At 38.3% G+C, this 17,483-nt stretch overlaps 1 protein-coding gene across 1 annotated transcript in view; it reads right to left on the minus strand.

Moving 5' to 3' along the window:
• LOC114078826 (broad substrate specificity ATP-binding cassette transporter ABCG2-like) overlaps nt 1–9,698 on the minus strand; it is a 53,950-nt gene extending 44,252 nt beyond the window's left edge. The window contains exon 1 of the mRNA XM_071614827.1: nt 9,602–9,698. The gene's annotated coding sequence lies outside the window, so the exon portion shown is untranslated. The remainder of the gene's footprint in view (nt 1–9,601) is intronic.
• Between the last annotated feature and the right edge of the window lie 7,785 nt (nt 9,699–17,483).

Consider the following 17,483-nt stretch of genomic DNA (forward strand, 5'->3'; position numbering starts at 1 on the left):
GATATTACAAAGGTCCTTTAAAAAGACTCACTGAGAGTAAGACCTGGTGCTGAACTGATCTTGTTAAATAGATTTGAAATTCTAAATGCAATAATTCTAGTTTTCATTTTTTAAGCCAAAGACATTCATGAAGTATTTTCTCTCTGTCTATGGAGAACAAGCTGCTCCCAACAAATCATTCTCCAGAGAATGACCATAGAAGCAGACAGAACATGAGAAAGAGTGTGTGAAGAGGTCTCTGATGAGAGCAAGAAAGCCACAGGGACTGGAGGAACCAAAATCCCAGTAAGCAGGGAACGGTACTGGGTAATCCCAGCACCCTATGCCTTTTTCTTTCCAGGTATTTAAAAACCCAAACTTCACATGCATGGGACAAACATGGAATCCAGGCAGGAAGAAGCTGCTAGAGGCATCTCCCAGAAGCCCCTAATATATGTGAGCAATTATCTCTGCAGTCTTTCTTCTAGAGAGACAAAATTTGGACTTGTGGCCAGCAAAGGTGAGGATCCCTAGGAACCTAAGATTTTGAAATCCCAGAAACATTATGGCTTGGGAATATGGGAAAACCAAAAAGAGACCATTCTCTGCTTGATCAAGGTTCTCTGCTCAGACCTTGCTAGAAGAAAGTTAAAATCCACTTTCAAAAAAAGATATTATCACCAGGGGTGGTGGCACACAACAAAATCCCAGTAACTCAGAAGCCTGAGCCAGATGATTCACAAGTTTAAAGCCAGCCTCAGCAACATAAATAGGCCCTAAGCAACCCAGTGAGACCCTGCCTCAAAATAAAAAATAAGAATAAATAAGAAAATGGGATGTGGATGTGCCTCACTGGTTAAGGACCTTGGATTCAATCTCTGGTAACAAAATAAATAAACAAAAAATAAAACAAAACAAGCTCCCATCCTCCAAATTATCACTCTAATTAATTTAAAATTACCATATATGTCAGAATATGGGAGCTAAAGTTCCAATAATCAGAACATAGAAGAGGTTTCACAGGTAATCTAGACTGAAGTTATCAAACATTGACATTAAAACCAATGATTAATATGTTCAGGAAATAGGTAGATATTTAATGTAGGGATAGATATTTAATGTAGGGGTTCTGTGTTTGGGATTGAGGTCTCTGATAGCTTCGTGACTGTGGCATGCTTGATGGCTAGAAAGTTTCTGTGCAAAGACACAGAATGCCTGGCTGCTGGGAAAACTTCTGTGCAGAGACACAGGATGCCTAGCTGCTGTAGCAATGTCCTTCATGAAGAGGCTCTGTGTTTGAGTCTTATCAGCATCGACCTTGATCTCAGGCACACTGCTCCTGGGAATAAAAGAACTCTCTTGTTAGACAACCACAAGGTTTATTGAGCCCAAACCTGCCCACATAACAGGAACTTTATACAATAGACTTTCTTGAGAGCTACATAAAGCTCCTAACATTGCACATTGCAACTTAATATATAACTGAGGAATAAGCTGCATAATGTTGCTAAGTCTGTAACCTGCCTAGTAATACAATGAACAATAAGTACTAAGGATGCCAATGACCTAAAGTAACCTACTTATATAAATAAAGCTCGGCCTCTCTGCCATTCTGCCAACTTTCTTTCCTGTCTCTGCATCTTGTCTCTATGTCCCTTTTTATTTTCCTTACAATTAAAAATAAATAAAAATTAAGAATTCAAATTAGACATAGTGGTGCAAACCTCTAAATCTAGCTACAGAGGAGACTGAGGTGGGACAGGGGGTCAGGAAAGCACTCTCCAATGATGCTATTGAGCAGTCACTGAGGGTGGCCATCTGGAGGAGCAGTGCTAGTCTAAGCACTAGTTTAAGGAACCAGCAAAGAGGCCAGAGGGCCTGAAGAGTGAGTGAGGGCAAGAAGACAGGATAGGAGGTCAGAGGAAGGAGAGCTCAGGCATAGCCCAACACTGACCACCATGAGAAATTTGACTTGCACTGGGAATGAGACAGAGAGGTACTAGGAAGTTCTGGGTGAAGGAATGGCATGATTTAACTATGTTTACAAGACCACTCTGACATTTATCAGGGGTGGGAATGAAGCAAGGAAGTCATATAAGAGATTACTACTATAACAACCCAAGAGCCAGCATGGGAACAGTGTTCTGAACCCTCCTTTGTTGAAAGATCTTGGAAGTCTTCTTTATTTCTGTATGTGCTGCCCCTGTGCAATACCACTCAGGAACTCCAAGAACGGAAACAGCCCCAGGTTTACCAGACACAACACACCAAGAACATACCACCTGTAGTACTCTCTCCTGTTTCACAAGAAAATGGGGGTGCAGGTGGGAAAGGCACTGAACTTCAAGAGGAGGAGAACCTCATTCCCACAGCAAGGACACAACCAAACAGAGGATTTATAAAGGTTCTTTATGATCTTAACCAGTTCCAAACCATCCTGGTACCTAGCCTCACGCACCGCATGATCAATTTAGGAAATAAAAAGAGTACAATACATAATAACGGTTGACTTTATGTCCCATAGAACTAGAGAAAAACTCATGCAAATTTAAAAGGGATCTCATGTAGAGGCTCCTATGAATCCAAACAAGAGGTGTAGGTATCAAGACGTGGAGGAGTGTGTGTCTGTGGGAGTCAGGAGGATGACATTGACAGATGCCCTGGGAAGTCCTCACCCTTTATCTCCTCTCTTCGCCAAGCTGACCCCATCCTGGCACCCTGTTTAGACATTCTGTGAGAGGGTAGATAAACTTGGCACCTCTCAGTCAGGCCTTCCTGTTTTTTTGTAAGACTCTTACCTCCCTTGGCTTCAGTGGAAGATCACAAGACTTATTCCTTTCTAGAAACATCTCTTTGATCCTCTGGATAAATTGAAGTAGATTATCTAATGCTAGCTGGACCTAAGATCTAAATTACAGCCAGACTCTGCTTTAATAGCAGTTAGGCTTTTTCAGCCAGAAACTTAAGAGATTGAACTAGTGATCAACAAAGTGCAGGAACTGGTTCAGTAGGGTCTGACCAAGACTTCATTCCCTTCTTGTGAAAACAAACTTATTTGGGGACTAGGATCGGAGCAGAAGGTAGAATAGCAATTTCTCTCTGTACTTATCACTCATTCCTGGCTTAAACAACTACTATACTTCTAACTTTGAATACAATTCACTCAATATTTTATCTCTGTAAGTAAGTTAGCTGTGTAGCTCAGAATTAGAGAATCACTCTTATCAGCCTCCTAGTGAGTAGAAAGAATAAGTACTCATCAGTATGGGTTTTGTGGGATCATGGTGCAAGAATGACTTTGAATATATATTGTTATGGTTTAGATGTAGTGTCCCCCAGAAGCTCACATGTGAGATAATGCAATAAGGTTTTGAGAAGAAATGATTGGATTGTAAGAGCCTTAACCCAATCAGTGATTTAATCCCCTGGTAGAAATTAACAGAGTGGTAATTGAAGTGGTAGGGTTTGGCTGGAGGAGGTGAGAATTGGGGTTTGGCTTTGATGTATATCTTTGTTTCTGGACAGTAGAGTCTCTCTCTCTGCTTCTTTATCTCCATGATTTGAACTGCTTCCCTCTGCTACACTTTCCTGCCATGATGTTTAGCTGACTTTCTATGAACTAAGACTTCTGAAACTGTGAGCCCTGTGAGCCCTCAAATAGACTTTTCCTCTTCTACCATTGTTCTACTCAGATTTTTCGGTCACAGCAGAGAAAAAGCTGACTAAAACATATATTAATATTAATATCAATATACATTATTAACCACAGAAGCGTACTTTGTAGGAGAGATATGTGGTATGTGAATAAGATTATACATAATTGAAAAGGAAAAAGGTTATGAACAAAAATCATCTAGACTATCAATTTTTTTCCCACTCTGAGTTGAACTCAGCAGTGATTATTTAAAGAACAGATGAGATTTTGTAAGTGTATATAACCCATACATACAGGTAGGGAGGCCATTCAGGCTCTTTAATTTTGACAAAACATTTCACTACTAACTTCTCATCCCACAATATATGGTTTATATGTAACACAATATAAGCCTTCCTTCTTGATGCTGTCTTCACCTGCTGCCAAACTCATATCAAAAACTGTCAGCACAATGTCTGAGTTGACAGATAAAACAATAACAATTCTGATTGTTACACAATGTAGATGTGTAAGGAAATGTCACACCAAATACTATACATATGCTCAATTTCTGTAGCTCAATCACATCACATATATACATATATAACAATCCCTTCTGTGTTAGAAATACAGCATTAGGTAATTTAGATCTTAGGTCTAGCTATCATTAGGTGATCCACTTCAAATTATCCAGAGGATGATTTAGGATATTTTCACATAACACACACACACACACACACACACTGACTGTTGCTGGTTCCTTGGACTAGTGCTTCGACTAGCACTGCTCCTCCAGATGGCCACCCTCAGTGACTGCTCAATATGTATATACATATAACCAGTAGGTTTCAACGTATGAAATAAAAATCTCATAAGTTGAAACCTAATGCCCAGTGCAATGGCATTAAGAGATGAGGATTTTAGGAGGTGTTTAGGCCATCAGGATGCTGACCTAGTGAATGGGAACAATACCATTGCAAGACATTCTACAGGGGCTTCTCGTTCCTTCACCCTGAGAGAACAGATGAGACCTCACCACACATGGAGTCTGCTGGCTCTTTGTCTTGGACTCTCAAGACTCCAGAGCAGTTAGCAATACATTTCTATTGTTTATAAATCCCCCAGTTTGTCATTTTATTAGAGTAGCACAAATGGACTAAACAAACTTGCTCTCCCCTAACACTTTACCCACACATTACTAAATGCACATATGGAATAGTTTCTGTTACCTGCTACTTCATTTTGAATTTAAAAAATTAGCTTTTCTAATTGGCCAAAACCACTTTGAAGTGACAAGGAAGTTATCAGAACCAAAGACAGCAGGGATGTTAGAAGTGGATTAGGGAATTTTAAAAGTCTGATTAATATGCTGAGTTCTAATAACAAACTAAATTTGTACAAGATTGGACAGGTACAACAGGACCAAACAATACACTGCCCACGTGAAATTTACTTTAAATATAAAGATGCACATGGGCAGGTGTGGGGTGCATGCCTATAGTCACAGTGACTTAGGAGGCTGAGGCAGGAAAATCATAATTTCAAGGCTAGTCTCAGAATCTATCTCAAAATAAAAAAATAAAAATGACTGGAGGTATAGTTCAGTGGTAAAAGTGATCCTGGGTTCAACAAGCAATACCATCATTATACAAAGTACATGTATGAAGACTTGAATTGGGTGTCAACATACTTTATATATAAACAGAGATATGAAAAATGGTGGTATATATGTGTATTAAGAATTGTAATGCAAAAAAACCCAAAGTACATGTATAAAGGCATAAATTGGCATGAGCATACTTTATATACAGAGATACAAAAAACTGTGCTCTATATGGGTAATCAAAATTATAATGCATTCCACTGTTGTCATGTATTTGAAAAAATAATAAAAACATTAAAAAATCATGCTTAAGGATTAAAAGTAAATGCATAGAGAAAAATATGCCATGTCTACGCTAATGATGTCAAAGCAGAAGTAGCTATGTATTTTAGACAGGGCATGCTTAATGTAAAGTTATTAGGGATAAAAGGAGTATCATAGTAAAATGAAATATCGAGAAGATGTAAAAACCCTTAACATGCATAGCTATGAAAACAGATTATCAAACTATATGAGGCAAAAACTAAAACAACTGCAGGGAGAAAAAGATGAATCTGTAACCATGGTGGGAGACTTCAATATTCCTCTGTTAGAAATGGACAGATCTAGTGGCATAAAATCAGCAACAACCTAGTTCAACTCACCAACAGGATCAATCAACTGTGTGCAATTGAGTATAAAAACCACAGATATGTGGTTGCATAAAGACAGCTGGGTCAAAATTGAGTGCGCTTATAATGATCCCATAAGATTATAAGGTAGCTGGAAAAGCCCTGTTGCCTAGTGACATGACAGCTATCATCATGTTCTAGCAAATGTACTACTCATATCTTTGGGGTGATGCTGGCATAAACAACCTATAGTGCAGCTAGTCATAAAAGAATAGCATATGAAGTTATGTACAGTACATAACACTTGATAGCAATGGTAAATGATGATGTTGCTTGTAACATATTTACTATACTATAGCTTTTATCATTACAGAGTCTACTCCTACTTAAAAATATAAAGCAAGCAGTAAAACATAAATAGGAAGGAAGGAAGGAAGGAAGGAAGGAAGGAAGGAAGGAAGGAAGGAAGGAAGGAAGGAAGAGGAAAGGAAAGGAAAGGAACAGGAGGTTCACCTGTTCCTCTATAAAATCTAGGTTTATCTCCAAATAAGACCCAGCCATTAAACTATACCATATGTGACCACAGAGTCTTAGTGTCCAAGTGTGTGCTGTTACACTTAGGGTAAGAACAGTTACAACTGCAACAAGCCATCTCACAAAGTGCACTTAGAACATGTACTACTACCCACTTGAATCAAAGTGTGAAATATGATATATTAAGAACTATGTAATGTTTTGAACAACCAACAATAAAAATTAAAAAAAATTTAAAAAAAAGAACATGTACTACTACATGTGTTATGGATAGCACTGAGGGTGTTCTCCATTGCCATTCCTCAGTCCCCTCTGCACCCCCATGTGACACACACTCACACACACACACACACACACACACAAAACATTGCCCTAAAAAATAATTGCCATAAAAACAGGCAAGTGGAACAATGGTAGAAATAGAAGACACATAGACAAACCCACTCAGATACAGTAACCTGATCCTTTTCCACAAAGGTGCCAAAAACAAACATGGGAGAAAAGACAGCCTTTAAAATAAACAATGCTGGGAAAATTGGTTATCTCACCCCATATGGAAATCAATTCAACATGGATCAAAATCTAGGAATTAGATCAGAAACTATTCAACTCCTAGAAAAAAAATGTAGGTGAACACTCCAGCAATATAAACACAGATAATTACTTTCTTAATAGGATTCTTAAAGCTCAGGAAATAATGCCAAGTGTTAATACATGGGATGGCATCATTTAAAGATCATGTGTATAGCAAAGGAAACAAATATGTGAAAATAGAACCTAGAAAATGGGAGAAATTCTTTGCTAGCTATGCTTCTGACAGAGGAATAATATTTATAACATACAAAGAACTCCATAGCTTTACACAAACAACAAGAACAAAACCAAATAACCCAATCAATAAATGGGCAAATGAACTAAACAGACGCTTCTAGAAAGGAGTCATAAAAATGACCAACAAATATATGAAAAACTGTTTAACATTATTAGCAATTAAGGGAATGTAAATTCAAACTACCCTGAGATTTTATCTGACCCAAGTCAGAATGGTAATCATTTAGATTAGAAACAGTAATAAATGTTGAAAAGAGGATGTAGAGAAAATAGAGCACTTTTACACTATTGATAGGATTGTACATAAGTATCACCACTATGGAGGTTGCTGAAAAGACTAGAAATGGAACCCTCATATTTCTAAGCTGGACAACTCCTTAGTATTTATCTTAAAGAATTAAAGTCAATATAATACAGTGATGCACACATACCCATGTTTTTTGTAGCCCAGTTCACAATAGCCAAGCTAGAGAACCAGGCTAGGTATCCATCAACAGATGAATAAATAATGAAAACGTGGTGTATATACAAAATAGAGTTTTATTCAACAATAAAGAAGAATGGAATTATGCCATTTGCAGAAAAATCGATGAAATTTGAAACCATTAGATTAAGCAAAATAAGTCAAACTCAGAAGGTCAAGGGTCACATGTTCTCTATCATCTGTGGAAGGTAGAGAGGAAAATGAAAAAGAAAGGTGGCCAGTGGGGTTGTCTCATGAAAATGGAAGGGAGATCAGTAAAGGATAGCGAACAGTGGGAGGGAGAAGGGGAGGGAAAAAGGATATACTGGACCATTATATTTGTCAAGTTTTGTTGTTATATTGTATGCATGTATGAACATGTAACAGTGAATCCCACCATTATGTCCAACTATAATATACCAAAAATATAGAAAAAATAAAAATTTTTAAATTAGGAAAAAAAAAAAAAAGTAAATGCCAGGTAAAGCTTTTCTAAAGAGTCAGCTTCAGAGGAAATGACTGATCATTCCCTTTCTATTATGTCCTCCAAGATGCAAATTTTTTAAGTGCTGAGGACCATTCAGTTCACCTATGTCCATTCCAATGTGCATGTTCAGGGCTCTGTTCCACTCTGAGTGGTACTTTTCAAATTTTTTTTAGTTGTGAATGGACCTTTGTTTTTTATTTGTTTATAGGCAGTACTGAGAATTAAACCCAGTGCCTCACACATGCTAGGCAATCACTCTACCTCTGAGCCACAACCCCAATCCCTCTGGGTGGTATTTTATTTTCCATTTACCTTTCTTCTGCTCACTTCAAATACTTCATGGATGCCTAATGACAATAAATGCAGAAAGAGGTTTTGTACATGCTTGTGCATATTTTAATACACCTTATGGGAAAAAAATGCTCCCTAAAGGAACTGTTAAATAATTTGTCCAGGGGCCTGGAACAAATATGCCAAGTAAACATTTGTTACTATTAATCTATATTTTTTCCTGAAAAAGGAATTATAATTCTAATAGTAGAAAATTATATATTTTATATTTTATATTATATATATATATATAATTTTTTGTGTATATATAGTGCCTTGTTTACATATAATTTTATAAACTGATAATTTATGATTTCATTTTTTGGTTTGTATTTTTGCATTATTTGAATGTTTTCAGCATTATTTTTTAATAAGTGTGTTAAATAGTTGTTTAATTTTTAAAGTTAACTTTTAAAACTAAAATATCCACAGAAAATTTTTGAAAGAGATCCAAGAACTCTGTAGTAAGCTATCCAAACTTGTGGGCAAAATTTATGTCCTAGTATAAGAAAAACAATAGTTTCCCCAATTTCTTCAAAATATTAATGCTAACAAGTGTTTTTTCCACTAGCAATAACTCCCATTTCATTCTTCAATATTAACTCTCCTTATCATCACACATTTGGGGACAGGCAAGAGTTTTATCTTAACCGACCTATGCAAGACTCCCCATCAGAAGCAGAATCAGTAGCACCACCACTTTATTTTCTGAATAAAACATTCTTAATGGACAGTTTTTATTTCCTATTTCGAAATCAAACTGCCAAGTGCACAAACTTAGTCATGTCATTTGAGCAGTATGCTCTTTTTTTAACAAACTGCACCTAATACCCACCCACCTGTCACACAAATTTGCTCATTTAATAGTAGTTCAAGTGACTAAGGGCAGAGCTTTAAAACAGATGGATATAAAGCACGGATAAGAAGGTTGAAAGGAGTCAGCTTGATCTTCCAAACATTCCCTGAAGCAGGACATCACGCATCAGTGCCGCCCTGGGAATCCTCAAGCACTTCCCCAGGTCCGCAGGCTTCCCCGACCCCCCCGCCCCGCCCCCACATGCTCCTTCCCACTCCTCTCTGCTCCTCCCTCCTCACTGGAGGACTAAGGGCCTCCCCTTCCCTTCTGCACCTTGGGGACTCCGTCGCTTGGACTCAGGACACTGCTTGCAGCAGAGGCAGAGCCCTTCCAAGTACTGGAACACCCCAACTGCGGGGGTCTCCTGGAGCCAGGCACTCACCGCGGGCGGCCGCCTGGGAAGGTGCAAGCAGTCCTGCTCAGGGTTGTGGGCAGCGAGCTGGACAGCAAGAAGGCGCGTGTACCTGACTTCGCACCGTGATGCTCAGGCTTTGGGGCCAGAATGCCCAAGACCGCCTCTCCCCCAGAGTTGGAGCTCCTTGGGTCAGGGCGGGGACAGAAGGCAAAAGGCGTGGCGCAGCCTGACCGACCTTGATAAGTCAGCCCTGGGTGCTCCTGTAGGGGACCTCCACCTTCGTTTGGAATTCTTGTCGCAGAGATCACTGTCCCTGATCACACAGGGACAAACCGAAACCCCAGGCTCTGGTGCTTTTTCCAAATGATCAGAAGAGATTCGCTCTGGTATCAGTGGGACTTCCCGAGCTGATGACACCTCAAGTGGCTGGAAGTGTTTGGCACAGCTGCTTTCCTGCCCCTGAGCACTGGGGACTCTGACACCTAGACTTTTCCTCTCACACTTCACCCATCCCAAGGGCAATAGGCAATTTCTGGTCAATGAGTTTGGGACAAATTAGATGAGTGTGCCCAGGGCCAAATAAATCAGAAACTGAATATAAGGAGGTGGAGAGTTTGAATGAAAGTATTCCTGTGGACTGTTTCAGTGTTTTCACACTGCTGAAATAATTACTTCTCTGCAAAAATTTGAGGCTGTAAAAATCCTAGAAAGTTACAGAATGGATTTAGGAGAAGGGTTGGTTACCAGACTCTGTGAGTGAGTACTGCCATCCCAGAATTCACTCCCTGGCTTTACCCTCAGAATCTAGCATCAGCATGGAGAAATTCTTCTATCTGCAGTTTACAAAGAAATCTCACATTATCACGTTGTTGACCTTGAGCATTATTTTTTGACTTTTTAAAAATTCTAGTTTGTTATATATGACAGTGAAATGCATTACAATTCATATTACACATATAGAGCACATTTTTTCATATCTCTGGTTGTATACAATTATATTCACTCCATTCATGTCTTCATACATGTATTTTGTTTAATAATGTCCATCTCATTCCACCATCATTTCTAACTTTGTGCCCCCTCCCATCCCCTTCCTCCCCTTTGCCCTATCTAGAGTTTGTCTATTCCTCTCATACTCCCCATCCCTACCCCACTATGAATTCTACTTATATTAGAAAAAAAAAAAAAAAAAACATTCAGCGTTTCATTTTTTGGGATTGGCTAACTTCATTTAGCATTATATTCTCCAACTCCATCCATCTACCTGCAAATGCCATGATTTTATTCTCTTTTATTGCTGAGTAATATTCTACTGTGTATATATAACACAGTTTCTTTATCCATTCATCTACTAAAGGGCATCTAGGTTGGTTCCACAATTTAGCTATTGTGAATTGTGCTGCTATGAACATTGATGTGGCTGTATCCCTGTAGTATACTGTTTTTAAATCCTTTGGATATAGACTGAGGAGTGGGATATCTGGGTCAAATGGGGGTTCCAGTTCCAGTTTTCCAAGGAATCTCCATACTGCTTTCCATATTGGCTGCACCAATTTGCAGTCCCACCAGCAATGTATGTTCCTTTTTCCCCACATTCTCACCAACACTTCTTATTGTTTGTCTTCATAATAGCTGCCATTCTTACTAGAGTGAGATGAAATCTTAGAGTAGTTTGATTTGTATTTCACTAGAATTGCTAGAGACGTTGAATTTCTAGAGACGTTGAACATTTTTTTCATATATGTCTGTTGATTGTATATCATCTTCTGAGAAGTGTCTGTTCAGGTCCTTGGCTCATTTATTGACTTACATTTTTTTTTTTTTTTAGCTTTTTAGTTCTTTATATACCCCAGAGATTAGTGCTCTATATGATGTGTGAGGGGTAAAAATTTACTCCCAGGATGTAGGCTCTCTATTCACCTCAGAGATTGTTTCTTTTGATGAGAAGAAACTTTTTTAGTTTGAATCCATCCGATTTATTGTTCTTGCTTTTAATTCTTGCACTATAGGAGTCTTATAAGGAAGTTGGGGCCTAATCCAACATGATGAAGCTTAGGGACTACTTTTTCTTCTACTAGATGCAGGGTTTCTGGTTTAATTCCTAGGTCCTTGATTCACTTGATTCACTTGAATTCTGTGCATTATGAGAGATAGGGATATAATTTCATTTTGTTGAATATGAATTTCCAGTTTTCCCAGCACCATTTGTTAAAGAGGCTATCTTTTCTCCAATGCATGTTTTTGGCACCTTTGTCTAATATAAGAAAATTGTAATTTTATGGGTTAGTCTCTGTGTCCTCTGTTCTGTACCTTCAGTCTACCAGTCTGTTTTGGTGCCAATACCATGCTGTTTTTGTTACTATTACTTTGTTGTAGAGTTTAAGGTCTGGTATAGTGAAGCCACCTGCTTCACTTTTCTTGCCGAGATTGCTTTAGCTATTCTGGGTCTCTTATTTTTCCAGATGAATTTCATGACTGCTTTTCCTATTTCTGAGGAATGCCATTGGGATTTTGATTGGAATTGCATTAAATATGTACAGTGCTTTTGGTAGTATGGTCATTTTGACAATATTAATTCTACCTATCCAAAAGCAAGATGGATCTTTTCATCTTCTAAGGTCTTCTTTGATTTCTTTCTTTAGGCTTCTGTAGTTTTCATTGTAGAGGTCTTTCAACTCTTTCATTAAGTTGATTTCCAAGTATTTTATTTTTTTTGAGGCTATTGTAAATAAGGTAGTTTTCTTCATTTCTCTTTCAGAGGATTTGTCACTGAGATACAGAAATAACTTTGATTTATGGGTGCTGACTTTATATCCTGTTACTTTGCTGAATTCATATACTAGTTCTAGAAGTTTTCTGGTGGAACTTTTTGTGTCTTCAAGGTATAGAATCATATCGTCAACAAATAGTGCTAATTTGAGTTTTTCTTTTCCTATGTGTATCCCTTTAATTTCTTTCATCTGTATAATTGCTCTTGCCAGTGTTTCAAGAACTATGTTAAATGATAGTGGTGAAAGTTCTATCTTGTTCCCTATCTTGTTCCAGTTTTTAGAGGGAATGCCTTCAATTTTTCTCCATTTAGAATGATGTTGGCCTGAGGCTTAGATGGATAGTTTTTACAATGTTGAGATATGTTATTACTATTCTTATTTTTTCATGTGTTTTGACATGAAGTGGTGCTGTATTCTGTCTAATGCTTTTTCTGAATCTATTGAGATGATCATATAATTCTTATCTTTAAGTCTATTGATGTGATGAATTATATTTATTGATTTCCATATGTTGAACCAACCTTGCATCCCTGGGTAAAATCTCACTTGATCATGATGCACAATCTTTTTGATATGTTTTTGTATTTAATTTGCCAGAATTTTAATGAGAATTTTTGCATTGATGTTTATTAGAGATATTGGTCTGAAGTTTTTTGTTTTTTTTCTTTGATGTGTCTCTGACTAGTTTTGGAATCGGGGTTATATTGGTTTCATAGAATGAGTTTGGAAGTGCTCCCTCTTTTTCTATTTCCTGAAATAAATTGAAGACTATTCGTGTTAGTTCTTCTTTAAAGATCTTGTAGAACTTGGCTGTGTATCCATCCGGTCCTGGGCTTTTCTTTCCTTTCTGATGGTTTCTTCTATTTTATTGCTTGATATTGATCTCTTTAAATTGTGTATATCATTCTGGTTCAATCTGGGCAAATTATATGACTCAAGAAATTTGTTGATGCCTTCAGTATTTTCTATTTTATTGGAGTACAATTTTAAAAATAATTTCTAATTATCTTCTGTATTTCTGTAGTGCCTGTTGTGATGTTACATTTTTCATCATGTATGTTAGTAATTTGAATTTTCTCTCTCCTTTTTGTTAGCATAGCTAAGAGTCTGTCAAATTTCTTTATTTTTTCAAAGAATCAATTTTTTTGTCAATTTTTAAAATTGCTTCTTTTGTTTTGATTTCATTGATTTTAGCTCTGATTTTAATTATTTCCTGTCTTCTAATGGTTTGGATGTTCATTTGTTCTTCTTTTTCAAGGGCTTTGAGATGTAATGTTATTTGTTGAATCTTCCTTCTTTTAAGGAATGAACTTCATGCAATGAACTTTCCTCTTAATACTGCCTTCATAGTGTCCCAGAGATTTTATATATGTGTCAGTATTCTCATTTACCTCTAAGAATTTTTTAATCTCCTCCTTGATGTCTTTTGCAACCCATAGTTCATTCAATAGCATATTATTTAGTCTCTAGGTGTTGGAGTCATTGTTTTCTAATTTCATTCCATTATGATCTGATAAAATGCAGGGTAGTATCTCTACTTTTTTGTATTTGATAAGAATTACTTTGTGGCATAATATATGGTGGATCCATGTGCTGCTGAGAAGAAAGTGTATTCGCTTGTTGAAGGATGAAATATTCTATATATGTCAGTTAAGTCTAAGTTATTGATTATATTATTGAGTTCTATAGTTTCTTTGTTCAGTTGTATTTTGGAAGATCTATCCAGAGGTAAAGGAGGTGTGTTAAAGTCATCCAAGATTACTGTTTTGTGGTCAATTTGACTCTTGAACTTGAGAAGAATTTGTTTGATGAACACAGATGCTCCATTGTTTGGGGCATATATATTTATATTTGTATGTCTTGTTGGTGTATGGTTCCCTTGAGCAGTATGAAATGTCATTCTTTATGCCTTTTGATTAACTTTAGCTTGAAGTCTACTTTATTTGATATGAAGATGGAAACCCCTGCTTGCTTCATTAGTCCATGTGAGTGGTATGATTTTTCCCAACCTTTCACCTTCAGTCTGTGTATGTCTTTTCCTATCAGATGAGTCTCCTGGAGGCAGCATATTGTTGGGTAATTTTTTAAAATCCAATCTGCTAGCCTATGTCTTTTGAGTGGTGAGTTTAGGCCATTAACATTCAGGATTATTATTGAGACATGATTTATATTCCCATCCATTTTTATTATTTAACTTGACTTGGTTTCTCCTTTGATTAGTTTTTCCTTTATGGTAATACCTCCCTCTGCTGGTTTTCATTGTTGTTTTTTGTTTCCACTTCATGGAATATTTTGCCAAGGATGTTTTGTAGTGCAGGTTTTCTAGCTGTAAATTTTTTTAACTTTTGTTCATCATGGAAGCTTTTTATTTCATCATCAAAACTAAAGCTTAATTTTGCTAGATACAAGATTCTTGGTTGGTGACCATTATATGTTGTTCTAATATATGTTGTTCCAGGATTGAGTCTGGGTTGAAAAATCTGCAGTTATCCTAATTACTTTCCCCCATATGTAATTTGATTCATTTTTCTCATGGCTTTAATATTCTTTCCTTATCCTCTATGTAAGGCATTTTTATTATAATGTGCCTTGGTGTGGATCTGTTATGATTATGTACATTTAGTGTCCTGTAAGCCTCTTGAATTTGGCTTTCAAATTCATTATTCATGTTTGGAAAGTTTTCTGATATTATTTCATTGAATAGAATGTTCATTCCTTTGGTTTAGAACTCTATGGCTTCCTCTATCCCAATAACTCTTAAGTTTGGTTTTTTTATACTATCCTATATTTCTTGAATGTTCTGCTCATGGTTTCTTACTGTTTTTCACTGTGTGTTCTACATTCTTTTCAAAATTATATATTTTGTCTTTATTGTCTGAGGTTCTGTCTTCCAAGTGGTCTGCTCTGTTGGTGATGCTTATAATGCTCCTGTAGGGTTCCAATACCTCTCCTTTGTGGGGAAGGACAATGTTCACAGATCCCAATATAAACAATATACAACCCATATACAATTCATTGCTATTAAGAAGTATACAGTTTGGTCACAATGTACAGAAATGTTGAATTAGATTATTATCTATAATATAATCACTAGGTTTGTAAAAGGGCTTACAGTTTATGATGGACAATGAACCAGGGGAGAGGCATAGGATGATATGCTGAGGAGGCAGGATGTGAGGATCTAGAGTTAATATATGTTAGGAAGTGTGAAAGAGAAATGAGGGTTAGTAGTAGGAGAATAGACAGGAAGTAACTTGGGTAGGCAAGTATGTGGGAAGATAGTTGAGTACATAAGACACACACACATATATATTAAGAAAAATAAAGGAAATTAAAACAGTAAAATTGGAGAGAAAAAAGGGTTATACAACACAACAATAATATACTATTTGCTGAGAGCCATAGCCAAGTAGGAATGACGCATGGCGATTTCCTTGTCAGCCTACCCAATGTTGCTTAGAGGGAGGACTCTCCATTGTGGAAATGGGCTTGCCTTGGACCCAGGTCATTTGCAGTGACATTGCATGAATGTTTGAGAGTTTTGGTTTGAAAGGTGACCTTGCTCAGGGATTAGGGCGGCTCCTGGTTTAGGGTGGATCCTGCTGGATTAGGGTGGTTCCAGGTTTAGGGTGGATCCTGCTGGGAATAGGGCGTATCCTGCTGCCTCAGGTGCCCACTCCTGGAGTTCCCATAGAGTTCTTGAGGGGTTCTGAGAGTATTTGGTACGCAGAGCCCGGTGGAGGGTGTATTTTCCCCAGAACGTGTGTGTAGAGTGCCGGTGAGAGTTCAGGAATAAAGAGTTGCTGTTGGAATCTACAAGTTTTTGTGGTGGCTCAGTTATTTTGTGCCCAGCCAGACTGCGGCAACTATTCAGACATCCCAGTTCTCAAAATCCTAATTCATGCAAAGTACTTGGTTTCACATATGTTGGGGGTGTGAGGGTGAGAGAATAGAGGGAGAGAAGAAAAAAATACCTTGAAGGAAGGAACCAGTTTTGTTGATTGTTTCGGTTGGTGATCAGTTTTTTTCCTGCTTCCCTTCTCATCCAATAGGTGGGGTTGTCTGTTGTTAGGTAGTATCTCTAACCTCAGGATGGTGAAGGTAGCCATTGTGGGTGGGCTGTTCCTGGTGCAGGGCTCCTGGAAGTGGGGTGTGGCACCCACTAGTCCTGGAAGGGAGACTGCACCTCAAGGGTATCTTTTTGGGCCCGCTTGCTCCTATGATTTGAATGTCTGGTCTTATCTATTTATATTGCCTGAAGATCTCCCAGTTCCTGGTCTCTCTGTTAGTCTCTAAACTGTTGAACCCTTACCCTCTCCTAAATAAGGGACCTCTCTCACTGGAACTCTTGTGTGTGGTGCCCTGATCACACTGCATACCTGCCTCCCTGAGAGCTGTTTTGTGTTTGGCAGTTACTGTGCTGGGTTACTGAGTACTGGGGAGAGGGGGAGATTGGAAACTGGGTACCTGGCCAGCTGGAGTTCCAATCTGAGAGTTACTCCCAATAAAGATGGTGATGAAGGTGACCCAAGATGGAGGCGTACTGATTTTGGCGATAGGGTGTTGGGTTGGATGGGGGGAGCTGGGTGAAGGCATTGTGCATTGTGTTCAGAGATGAGCTCTCTGTGGCATGCAGTGTTGCAGCTGTTGTCTGTCTTCAGCCACTGTGGGATGTCCCCAGGTGCAGGCAGACTACCGCGTGTAGGGGACTATGGCAGTAGCTGCTGAGTCCCAAAAAGAGGTGACTGGGTTAGCCCCCTGTTAGTAGATGGGGGTCCACAAGGGAGTGGAAGCTGGAATTCCTATGGGTGGGTAGCAGCTGAGTGTCCCACATGGGAGCAGAGCGTGTCTGGGAGTTCAGAAACGGTGCCGTGATCCTGGTAAGGCACCTGCAGTCCTGTGTGGGCTAGTAGTTGGGAGTTGGGAGTTGGGAGTCGGGAGTTGGGAGTCGGGAGTCAGTGGTCCTGCTCGAACACTGAGGCCTGGAACCCTGCACGCAGGCACAGCAGTGGTGATTTCTGCACAAAAG

Source organism: Marmota flaviventris, chromosome 7 (assembly GCF_047511675.1).
Source record: "Marmota flaviventris isolate mMarFla1 chromosome 7, mMarFla1.hap1, whole genome shotgun sequence".
In the NCBI taxonomy this organism is placed as follows: Eukaryota; Metazoa; Chordata; class Mammalia; order Rodentia; family Sciuridae; genus Marmota; species Marmota flaviventris.